Source organism: Leuresthes tenuis, unplaced genomic scaffold (assembly GCF_036924035.1).
Source record: "Leuresthes tenuis unplaced genomic scaffold, fLeuTen1.0.hap1 SCAF_73, whole genome shotgun sequence".
In the NCBI taxonomy this organism is placed as follows: Eukaryota; Metazoa; Chordata; class Actinopteri; order Atheriniformes; family Atherinopsidae; genus Leuresthes; species Leuresthes tenuis.
Genome location: NW_027325427.1, coordinates 189,471 through 200,328, shown reverse-complemented (window position 1 = coordinate 200,328; position 10,858 = coordinate 189,471). Strand labels below are relative to the sequence as shown.

At 41.7% G+C, this 10,858-nt stretch overlaps 1 non-coding gene across 1 annotated transcript; it reads left to right on the top strand.

Annotated features, from left to right (window-relative positions):
• The first annotated feature begins 7,644 nt into the window (after nt 1–7,644).
• Nucleotides 7,645–7,758, top strand: LOC140286117 (U5 spliceosomal RNA). The gene has a single exon (XR_011911006.1). It is a non-coding gene; the product is annotated as a U5 spliceosomal RNA (small nuclear RNA).
• The last annotated feature ends 3,100 nt before the right edge of the window (nt 7,759–10,858 follow it).

Below are 10,858 nucleotides of genomic sequence, written 5' to 3'. Positions count from 1 at the left end.
TTTCTTACCCGCTTTTTACCATCTATGGTCGGACATTCACACCTTCTTGCAGCTGAACACCTCCTCTCCTGCTTATGATCATGTGCAGTTTGATATTCGAAAATTTTCTTTCATGTTTTCTAGCAATTATTGATGGACATTCAGACCGTCTTGAAGCTGAACACCGTCTTGAAGCTGAACACCTCCGCTCCCACTTTTGATGGTGTATAGCGGGCTTTCGAGCCTTTTCTTCCCCGGTTTTTACAAATTATGGTTGGACATTCAGACCTTCTTGCAGCCGAAAACCTCCACTCCCTCTTTTGATCATACATTGTCGGGCATTCGCACCTTTTCTTACCCGCTTTTTACAAACCATGGTCGGACTTTCACACCTTCTTGTAGCCGAACAACTCCGCTCCCGCTATTGATTGTGTACAGTCGGGTATTTTAACCTTTTCTTACCCGCTTTTTACCAACTATTGTTGGACATTCACACCGTCTTACAGCGGAACACCTCCGCTCCCTCTTTTGATGGTGTATGTTCGGGCACTCAAACCTTTTCTTACCCGCTTTTTACAAACTATGGTCAGACATTCAAACCTTCTTGTAGCCGAACACATCCACTCCTGCTTTTGATGATGGGTATTCAAACCTACTTGTGTCCCGCTTTTCATTAATTATGGGTGGACATACACACCTTGTCGCACCCAAACACCTCCGCTCCCTGTTTTGATCATGTATGATTGGACATTCGCACCTTTTCTCACCCGCTTTTTACTATGGTCGGCCATTCACAGCTTCCTCTCCACCATACTTGTATGGTGGGATATTCACACCCACTTGCATCGGAAGACCTCCGCCCCAAATTTTGTTGATATTTAGTCGGTCATTCGCAGCTTACCCGCTTTTGGCAAACTATGGCCTTCTTGCAGCCAAACAACTCTGATCTTGCTTTTGATGATGTAAGGCTGGGCATTCAGACCTTGCTTCACCTGCTTTTCACCAAATATAGTCGGACATTCACACCTTCTTGCAGCCGAACACTTCCGCTCCACCTTTTAGTGTTCTATCACACCTTTTTTTTCACCGCATTTTATACATTATGGTTGGAAATTTTCAACCACTCTCATCCGAAGACCTCTCCTCCCGCTTTTGTTAATATATTTGAACTTTAGTTTGACATTCAAACCTTCTTGCAGCTGAACCACCTCCGCTCCCTGTTTTGATCATATATGGTCTGGCTACTACCTTTTCTTACCCGTTTGTGAGTAATTATGGCTGGACATTCACACCTACTTGCAGTCGAACACAACCTCTCTTGCTTTTGATGATGTATGGACCGGCATTTTTACCTTTTCTAACACATTTTTCAGCAATTATGGTCGGAGATTCACACCTACTCACAGCCGCACAACTCCGCTCCCGCATTTGATAATGTATAGTCGGGCATTCTCACCCTTTCTCATCAGCTTTTTGCAAATTATGATCTGACATTCACACCTACTTGCAGTCGAACAGCTCTGCTCCCACTTTTGATTATGTTTGGTTGGATATTCGAACCTTTTCTTAACTTCTTTTTACATATTTTGGTTGGACGTTCACACCTTCTTGTAGCCGAACACTTCCACTCCTGCTTTTGATGATGTATGGTTGGGCATTCACACCTTTTTTTTGCCCATTTTTCAGGAATTATGGGTGGACATTCACACCTTGCAGCTGAACACCTCCTATCCCACTTATGATCATGTGCGGTTTGATTTTCGAAAAGTTTCTTTCATGTTTTCTAGCAATTATTGATGGACATGTAGACCTTCTTGCAGCTGAACACCTCCGCTCCCGCTTTTGATCATACATTGTCAGGCATTCGCACCTTGTCTTACCCACTTTTTACAAACTTTAGTCGAACAGTCACACCTTTTTGCAGCCGAACACCACCTCTCCCGCTTTTGATGATGTATGGTCCAGCATTCTTACCTTTTCTAACACATTCTTCAGCAATTATGGTCGGACATTCACACCTACTCAGAGCCGAACACCTCCGCTCCCGCATTTGATGGTGTATAGTCGGGCATTCTCACCCTTTCTCATCAGCTTTTTACAAATTATGATCTGACATTCACACCTGCTTTTGATAATGTATTGTTAGGCATTCGCACCTTTTTTTTTACCCATTTTTCATGAATTATGGGTGGACATTCACACCTTCTTGCAGCCGAACACCTCCTCTCCCGCTTATGATCATGTGCGGTTTGATATTCGAAAATTTACTTTCTTGTTTTAAAGCAATTATTGATGGACATTCAAACCTTCTTTTTGATGGTGTATAGTCGGGCTTTCGAGCCTTTTCTTCCCGGTTTTTACAAACCATGGTCGGACTTTCACACCTTCTTGTAGCCGAACAACTCCGCTCCCGCTATTGATTGTGTACAGTCGGGTATTTTAACCTTTTCTTACCCGCTTTTTACCAACTATGGTCGGACATTCACACCGTCTTACAGCGGAACACCTCTGCTCCCGCTTTTGATGGTGTATAGTCGGGCATTCTAAGCTTTTCTTACCCGCTTTTTACAAACTATGGTGGGACATTCAAACCTTCTTGTATCCGAAAACCTCCGCTCTCTCTTTTGATCATACATTGTCAGACATTCGCACCTTTTCTTACCCGCTTTTTACAAACCATGGTCGGACTTTCACATCTTCTTGTAGCCGAACACATCCGCTCCCGCTATTGATTGTGTACAGTCGGGTATTTTAACCTTTTCTTACCCGCTTTTTACCAAGTATGGTCGGACATTCACACCTTCGTACAGCGGAACACCTCCGCTCCCTCTTTTGATGGTGTATGTTCGGGCATTCAAACCTTTTCTTACCCGCTTTTTCCAAACTATGGTCGGCTATTCACAGCTTCCTCTCCACCATACTTGTATGGTGGGATATTCACACCCACTTGCATCCGAAGACCTCCGCCCCAAATTTTGTTGATATTTAGTCGGACATTCGAACCTTACCCGCTTTTGGCAAACTATGGCCTTCTTGCAGCCAAACAACTCTGATCTTGCTTTTGATGATGTAAGGTTGGGCATTCAGACCTTGCTTCACCTGCTTTTCACCAAATATAGTCGGACATTCACACCTTCTTGCAGCCGAACACTTCCGCTCCACCTTTTAGTGTTCTATCACACCTTTTTTTTCACCGCATTTTATACATTATGGTTGAAAATTTTCAACCACTCTCATCCGAAGACCTCTCCTCCCGCTTTTGTTAATATATTTGAACTTTAGTTTGACATTCAAACCTTCTTGCAGCTGAACCACCTCCGCTCCCTGTTTTGATCATATATGGTCTGGCTACTACCTTTTCTTACCCGTTTGTGAGTAATTATGGCTGGACATTCACACCTACTTGCAGTCGAACACAACCTCTCTCGCTTTTGATGATGTATGGACCGGCATTTTTACCTTTTCTAACACATTTTTCAGCAATTATGGTCGGAGATTCATACCTACTCACAGCCGAACAACTCCGCTCCCTTATTTGATGATGTATAGTCGGGCATTCTCACCCTTTCTCATCAGCTTTTTGCAAATTATGATCTGACATTCACACCTACTTGCAGTCGAACAGCTCTGCTCCCGCTTTTGATTATGTTTGGTTGGATATTCGAACCTTTTCTTAACTTCTTTTTACATATTTTGGTTGGACGTTCACACCTTCTTGTAGCCGAACACTTCCACTCCTGATTTTGATGATGTATGGTTGGGCATTCACACCTTTTTTTTGCCCATTTTTCAGGATTTATGGGTGGACATTCACACCTTGCAGCTGAACACCTCCTATCCCACTTATGATCATGTGCGGTTTGATTTTCGAAAAGTTTCTTTCATGTTTTCTAGCAATTATTGATGGACATGTAGACCTTCTTGCAGCTGAACACCTCCGCACCCGCTTTTGATCATACATTGTCAGGCATTCGCACCTTGTCTTACCCACTTTTTACAAACTTTAGTCGAACAGTCACACCTTTTTGCAGCCGAACACCACCTCTCCCGCTTTTGATGATGTATGGTCCAGCATTCTTACCTTTTCTAACACATTCTTCAGCAATTATGGTCGGACATTCACACCTACTAAGAGCCGAACACCTCCGCTCCCGCATTTGATGGTGTATAGTCGGGCATTCTCACCCTTTCTCATCAGCTTTTTACAAATTATGATCTGACATTCACACCTGCTTTTGATAATGTATTGTTAGGCATTCGCACCTTTTTTTTACCCATTTTTCATGAATTATGGGTGGACATTCACACCTTCTTGCAGCCGAACACCTCCTCTCCCGCTTATGATCATGTGCGGTTTGATATTCGAAAATTTACTTTCTTGTTTTAAAGCAATTATTGATGGACATTCAAACCTTCTTTTTGATGGTGTATAGTCGGGCTTTCGAGCCTTTTCTTCCCGGTTTTTACAAACCATGGTCGGACTTTCACACCTTCTTGTAGCCGAACAACTCCGCTCCCGCTATTGATTGTGTACAGTCGGGTATTTTAACCTTTTCTTACCCGCTTTTTACCAACTATGGTCGGACATTCACACCGTCTTACAGCGGAACACCTCTGCTCCCGCTTTTGATGGTGTATAGTCGGGCATTCGAACCTTTTCTTACCCGCTTTTTACAAACTATGGTGGGACATTCAAACCTTCTTGTATCCGAAAACCTCCGCTCTCTCTTTTGATCATACATTGTCGGACATTCGCACCTTTTCTTATCCGCTTTTTACAAACCATGGTCGGACTTTCACATCTTCTTGTAGCCGAACACATCCGCTCCCGCTATTGATTGTGTACAGTCGGGTATTTTAACCTTTTCTTACCCGCTTTTTACCAAGTATGGTTGGAGATTAACACCTACTCACAGCCGAACACCTCCGCTCCCGCATTTGATGGTGTATATTCGGGCATACAAACCTGTTCTTACCCGCTTTTTACAAGCCATGGTCGGACTTTCACACCTTCTTGTAGCTGAACAACTCCGCTCCCTCTTTTGATTGTGTACAGTCGGGCATACAAACCTGTTCTTACCCGCTTTTTACAAACTATGGTCGGACATTCAAACCTTATTGTAGCCGAACACATCCACTCCTGCTTTTGATGATGTATGGTTGGGCATTCGCACCTTTTCTTACCCATTTTTCAGTAATTATGGGTGGATATTCACACCTTCTTGCAGCGGAACACCTCCTCTCCCGCTTATGATTATGTGCGGTTTGATATTCGAAAATTTTCTTTCATGTTTTATAGCAATTATTGATGGACATTCATACCTTCTTGAAGCCGAACACATCCACTCCTGCTTTTGATGATGTATGGTTGGGCATTCGAACCTACTTGTTGCCCGTTTTTCATTAATTATGGGTGGACATTCACACCTTGTCGCAGCCAAACACCTCCGCTCCCTGTTTTGATCATGTATGTTTTGACATTCGCACCTTTTCTCACCTGCTTTTTACTATTGTCGGCCAATCACAGCTTCCTCTCCACCATACTTGTATGGTAGGAAATTCTCACCCACTCTCATCCGAAGACCTCTCCTCCCGCTTTTGTTAATATTTAGTCGGGCATTCGAACCTTTTCTTACCCACTTTTTACAAATTATGGTCGAACATTTACACCTACTTGCAGCTGAATACTTCCGCTCCACCTTTTAGTGATGTATGGTTGGCATTTGCACCTTTTGTTACCCTCTTTTTATACTGATTGCTGAAGATTAAGTTGTTCTTTCTCAAACTACAATTTTTTTTTAATTGTTGAAACTTGATTTGAAGTGGATAAATAAGGAGGACAAACAGTTTTAAGTCACGCTGATAGAAGAAATTAATTTCATAGCAAAATCTGTATTTCGTCATATGTCGAGAGATGCTTATTGCTGAAGAAGTTCTTTCTCATTCTACAAAGTAAAACGTTGTTTATCGTTGAAACTTGATTAGACATGAATAAATATGAAGGACAAAGCAGTCTTAACTTGGTTTGAGTTAATTAATTCGTTTTATAGGAGAATCCGAATTCGTGCTTATTTTCGGATTCCTGAAGAATGAGTCTGGTTCTTTCTCATAATACAAAGTTTGTTGTTTATTGTTGAAACTTCATCAGAAGTGAAGAAATAAATGAATGCCTATCAACAAATGTGGGATCTAAACTCTACTGCTTCCTCTAAAATAATTTCTTTTCTCAATTCAGAAATGTGTGTGTGTAAGTCACAACACCCGTGACACCAAAACGGCTTTCTTTTCTCTCTTTTCTCTACACTCTGCACTATGAGCACACACACCAAATCAGAAAGGCTTTTTTCTCTCTTTTCTACATTATGGACTGTGGGGACACAAAACCGCTCTCTCTCATTTTTTTTTTATTGTGTGCCAGGGCGTTGTCTCACGTATTAGATTATGCTTAAGATACGAATGGGTTTATCAGTCACATCAGAATCCATACATACTGATCCTCCCGTAATAAAATGGTCGGATCTTATCAAACACTTTGTTTCTTGTGACAATCAAGTCAGCGAAACAGCGTATACACGTCAAGACACTGAATCAAGTTTGCCACAAGAACTCATAAGTTTGGCAGTATTGCTCTGCCGTCAGCAATCATACACCCATTTTATTTTCGTGAGACGTGCAGGCACCTGTTCATCTACTGTTCTATCACTATGAATTAGTTTATCTATTATCAATAAGGATACTTCTACAACTACTATCAAAGTATGTCCAGACTTCTTATGTCGTCAGTTGCTATATATGAATAAGTGGGTAGCTACTGACAAGCATTAAGCACATTATGTCACACAGCCCAAACATATAACATTTCAGGACACACCACACAGTTAACAACCACAGTGAAGTGTCAAAGCCCAAACATTCAACAGGACACTTACACAACACATTCAAATCAAACAGTCAGACAACATACAAGAACATATACCCCAGCCGGCATTGCTCCCTGCCTATTTTCCTACAGCTCACTATGTGTGCGCACACCTTTATTCACAAACTATTCAACTTATACTCTTTTACCGAAGCTGCTACAGCTCGATTGGCCGAATACCCTTAGATCCTATTTCGGTGAATTTGACATCTGCCTTACATGTAACAGATTAGCGGTTTAGCAGTTTTAATTTAGTTTGAGTGAAGGAATTCATTTTATAGCAAAATCCGAAATCGTGAAGCACTCATGAAAGTAAGCTTATTCTCGGATTCCTGAAACTTTAGATTTGCTCTTTCTTTTACTGCAAAGTACAACGTTGTTTTTTTTGTTTAAATCTTTCTAGACATGGTAAATATGAACGACAAAGCAGTTTTAACATAGTTTGAGTGAAGGAATTCATTTTATAGATAAAAAAGGCTAACCGGGAGAATTGCTTGAAAGAAACGCGACACCGAATGAGCGGTCAGAACAAAGCCTCAATACGGGATTCTCGTGGTGTTTTTGTTGCTGCCTTGTCTTTTGCATAGAGTAAAAGACAAGGCAGCCATCGAATAGGGCCCGATTGTTCCTACTTGGTCAGCGAGGAGCAAGGAGGGGAGCAAGCGTCTCAACCAAGCAAAGCTCACCATGGGGAAGGTGGCTATGGCAACTAGCCTGATTCCCTGCTCCCGCAGTGACGGATAATCGTACTCTGGTTTCTCTTCATAACATACAAGTCTTTCGCCTTTTACTAAAGACTTCCGTGGAGAGCAGCACTAATGAGTTGTTTCTATTATTGGCAGGCTTTACCTTTGCGGGTGAAGCCCTTTCTGTCTGTGCAAAAGAAATCTTGCTACTTTGCAGAGTGAATTCTCTGAGTAGAGTCGCCTTACTTGTTGCGACTGTGCCGATGTTCGAAGCTGGAGTGCAAAGTTGTTGCTTGAATGGTGCTTGCTGGAGCATGCGGGAGTGCAAAGTTATACCATTTAAAAGGGCTGAAGAGTGCTCAGTGCAGCGGGTGGGCGGAGGTGCAACGTGACACTCTGGCCACCTATGGCCATAAAAAGAACACTGCTACAAGTGCGCATTGTGCCAGCAAGGGCCCTCGGACCTGAAACAGTGGACAGTTATCGCTTCTCGGCCTTTTGCGAGACCCGATCAAATGCTTTTTCAAAGTCTAAATTTAAGATGACAAGCCGGGTGTTTCTGTCTCTAGCGTAATCAATGATGTCTCGAATCAGTACGAGGCTGTCGGTGAGTTGTCTCCCTGAGATGGCACAAGCTTGGTCTGGGTGAATTACCTCCTCTAAAACAGAGGACATCCGTGTCGCTAAAACCTTGCTAAAAAGTTTACAGTCAAAGTTTAAAAGTGTGATGGGCCTCCAATTCTTTAGGTCAGTCTTATCATTTTTTTTATAAAGTAGAGTCACTATTCCCACTCTAAAACTGTCAGGCAGTCGGTCGAGTTTTTCAAAATCTTTAAAAACATCTAAAATGTCTGATGATAAAAGGTCCCAATAGGTCAGATAGAATTCTGCAGGAAGCCCGTCTAAACCCGGAGCTCGACTTCTCTTAAAACCTGTTAGGCATTTTTTTAACTCTAAAGCAGTAAAATTCTGTGTCAAGTGTGCATTCTCTTTTACGGTTTTGTCAACGAATTTTAAGATTTCTGCCGATGTTTCCAAGTGCACTGGTTTCTCTTTGTACATGTTACTATAAAAGGTATGTACAGTTTCAATCATCTCTTGTGTGGATTTTGTTAAAAACCCATCTTCTCTTTTTAGATTTTGATTACACTCCTTTTTGTTTATAACTTTCTTTCTTTTTCACCTTCCTCAATTTCCTGCTCCCTGCTTCTTACAAAAATTCCTTTACTCTTTATTTCTGCTAAAACTGACATTTCCTTTTTGACATCTTTGATTTCTTCTTTAAAGTCTATGCCACACTGATTTAGTTTAAAGTAGCGCTGTAAGCGTTTATGTAGTCCCATCATACATCTATTCTCTTTCCTTTTTTTACGTTTACCTTGCTGTTTAAAAAAAGTCTGTGTCGTTTCCTTCACCATTTCCCACCATTGTGCATGTGTTTCGTAGAGGTCTTGAAGGGTCTGCCACTCTTTATAACATTCCCTGTACTGACTGACTATGATTTCATCCTCCAACAGGGAACAGTTGAGTTTCCACAGACCACTTCCTACCGTCACACCAGAAGGGGGTGAAAGGGTGCAGGAGAGCATAAGGTGGTCTGAAAAGAAAACAGGGGTTAATCTAACATCAGTGGGTGGGCAATCTCTAGTAAAGAAATAATCAATGCGAGAGGCTCTGGTGCCATCATGACTAAACCAGGTGAAGCCCTCCTCTCTGGGATGCATGGTTTTAAAACAGTCAGTAAGCTTAAAATCCCTGCATATGCCCTGAAGTAAAATCGAAGTCTTATCCACTTTAAAATCTACCCCTGCTCTTTTTCTATCTTTCCTGCTCAAGATACAGTTAAAATCCCCTCCTACAACTAAAGGTACTTGCCCTAGCATGTAAAGCTGTATATCTTCTAAAAGGTCATACCTTTCATTTTTTCCATTGAAACCATAAATATTTAAGAGGTTAAAGTCTTGCCCCATAAAATTCAAGTGTGCTAAAAGTGCCCGTCCGTCTCTCACCACTGTGCTACCTTTCACCAGAACATGCGGATTTTTAATTAGAATGGCCACACCATCATTTTTATTTTGATTGGAGCCACTCCATATCGATAAATGGGGCCACATTTCCTCCCATTGTCTATGGTTTTTTAAAAAAGGTAGTCCACATTCTTGTATTAAAAACACATCTGATTTTATGGAGTCTAAGAAGGATAAAATACTCTGGGCTCTTGTCTTTGATTTCACACTTCTCACATTTAGTGTTGAGAAGGTGAGAACCATTAAAAGCATAAAGGAAAGTAGGTATGTCATTTTCGTTTTTCTAAGTTATCAAAACAAATTACACACAGGTTATTTCTTGGGAAACTAGCTCTTCCTTCATTTCTTTAGGTGAAAAGTGAGTAGGGTGATCTATATTTCCTTTTCGGACTCTTGGTGTTGGCCTCTGACGCAATGTTGCATTTAACTTTGAGTCCCTGGGGGTTGATTGCAGAGCTGAAGTTAAAAAGGAGACCTCATTTGGTGAGTCGGAGGGGAAGACTCTAGGTTCTTCCACTGAAGAACTGTCTGAAAGGGACCTAACCCTTCCCCTCTTCTCTGATACCACTGGGGAATCAGAGGCTCAGATGCCGTCCTCTTCGGCTGTTGACCTTCGGGGAGGTGAGTATCTTCACTAGACTCACCTGTCTGCTCTTCCTCCTCATTTAGCGTAGCTCCACCCTCTGCCTGTGAATTCTCACAGACTTCAACACTGAGTGGTGAGGCCTCTACAGGCCCCTCCCCTTTTTGCTCCTCACTTCCAATCCAAGCTTTTGGCGGGAAGTTTGAATTTATTGGGTCAACCTCTTCACTTTGTTCACCAACTGCCACCTTTGGTCCTTCTCTTTGTTGGCTTGACTGTGGCTTTACCGTCTTTAATTTGTTGGCAAAAGATTTAGGGCAATCTCTGAAGAGGTGATTTAATTCTCCACAGAGATTACATTTCCTGCCATTTGGACACTCTCCAAAAGTTTGCCCAATTTCTCTGCTCTTCCCACATAACACCTTGCAATAAGCATCTCTCGACATATGACGAAATACAGATTTTGCTATAAAATTAATTCCTTCTATCAGCCTGACTTAAAACTCTTTGTCCTCCTTATTTATCCACTTCAAATCAAGTTTCAACAATTAAAAAAAATTTGTAGTTTGAGAAAGAACAACTTAATCTTCAGCAATCAGTATAAAAAGAGGTGCAAATGCCAACCATACATACCTAAAAGGTGGAGCGGAAGTATTCAGCTGCA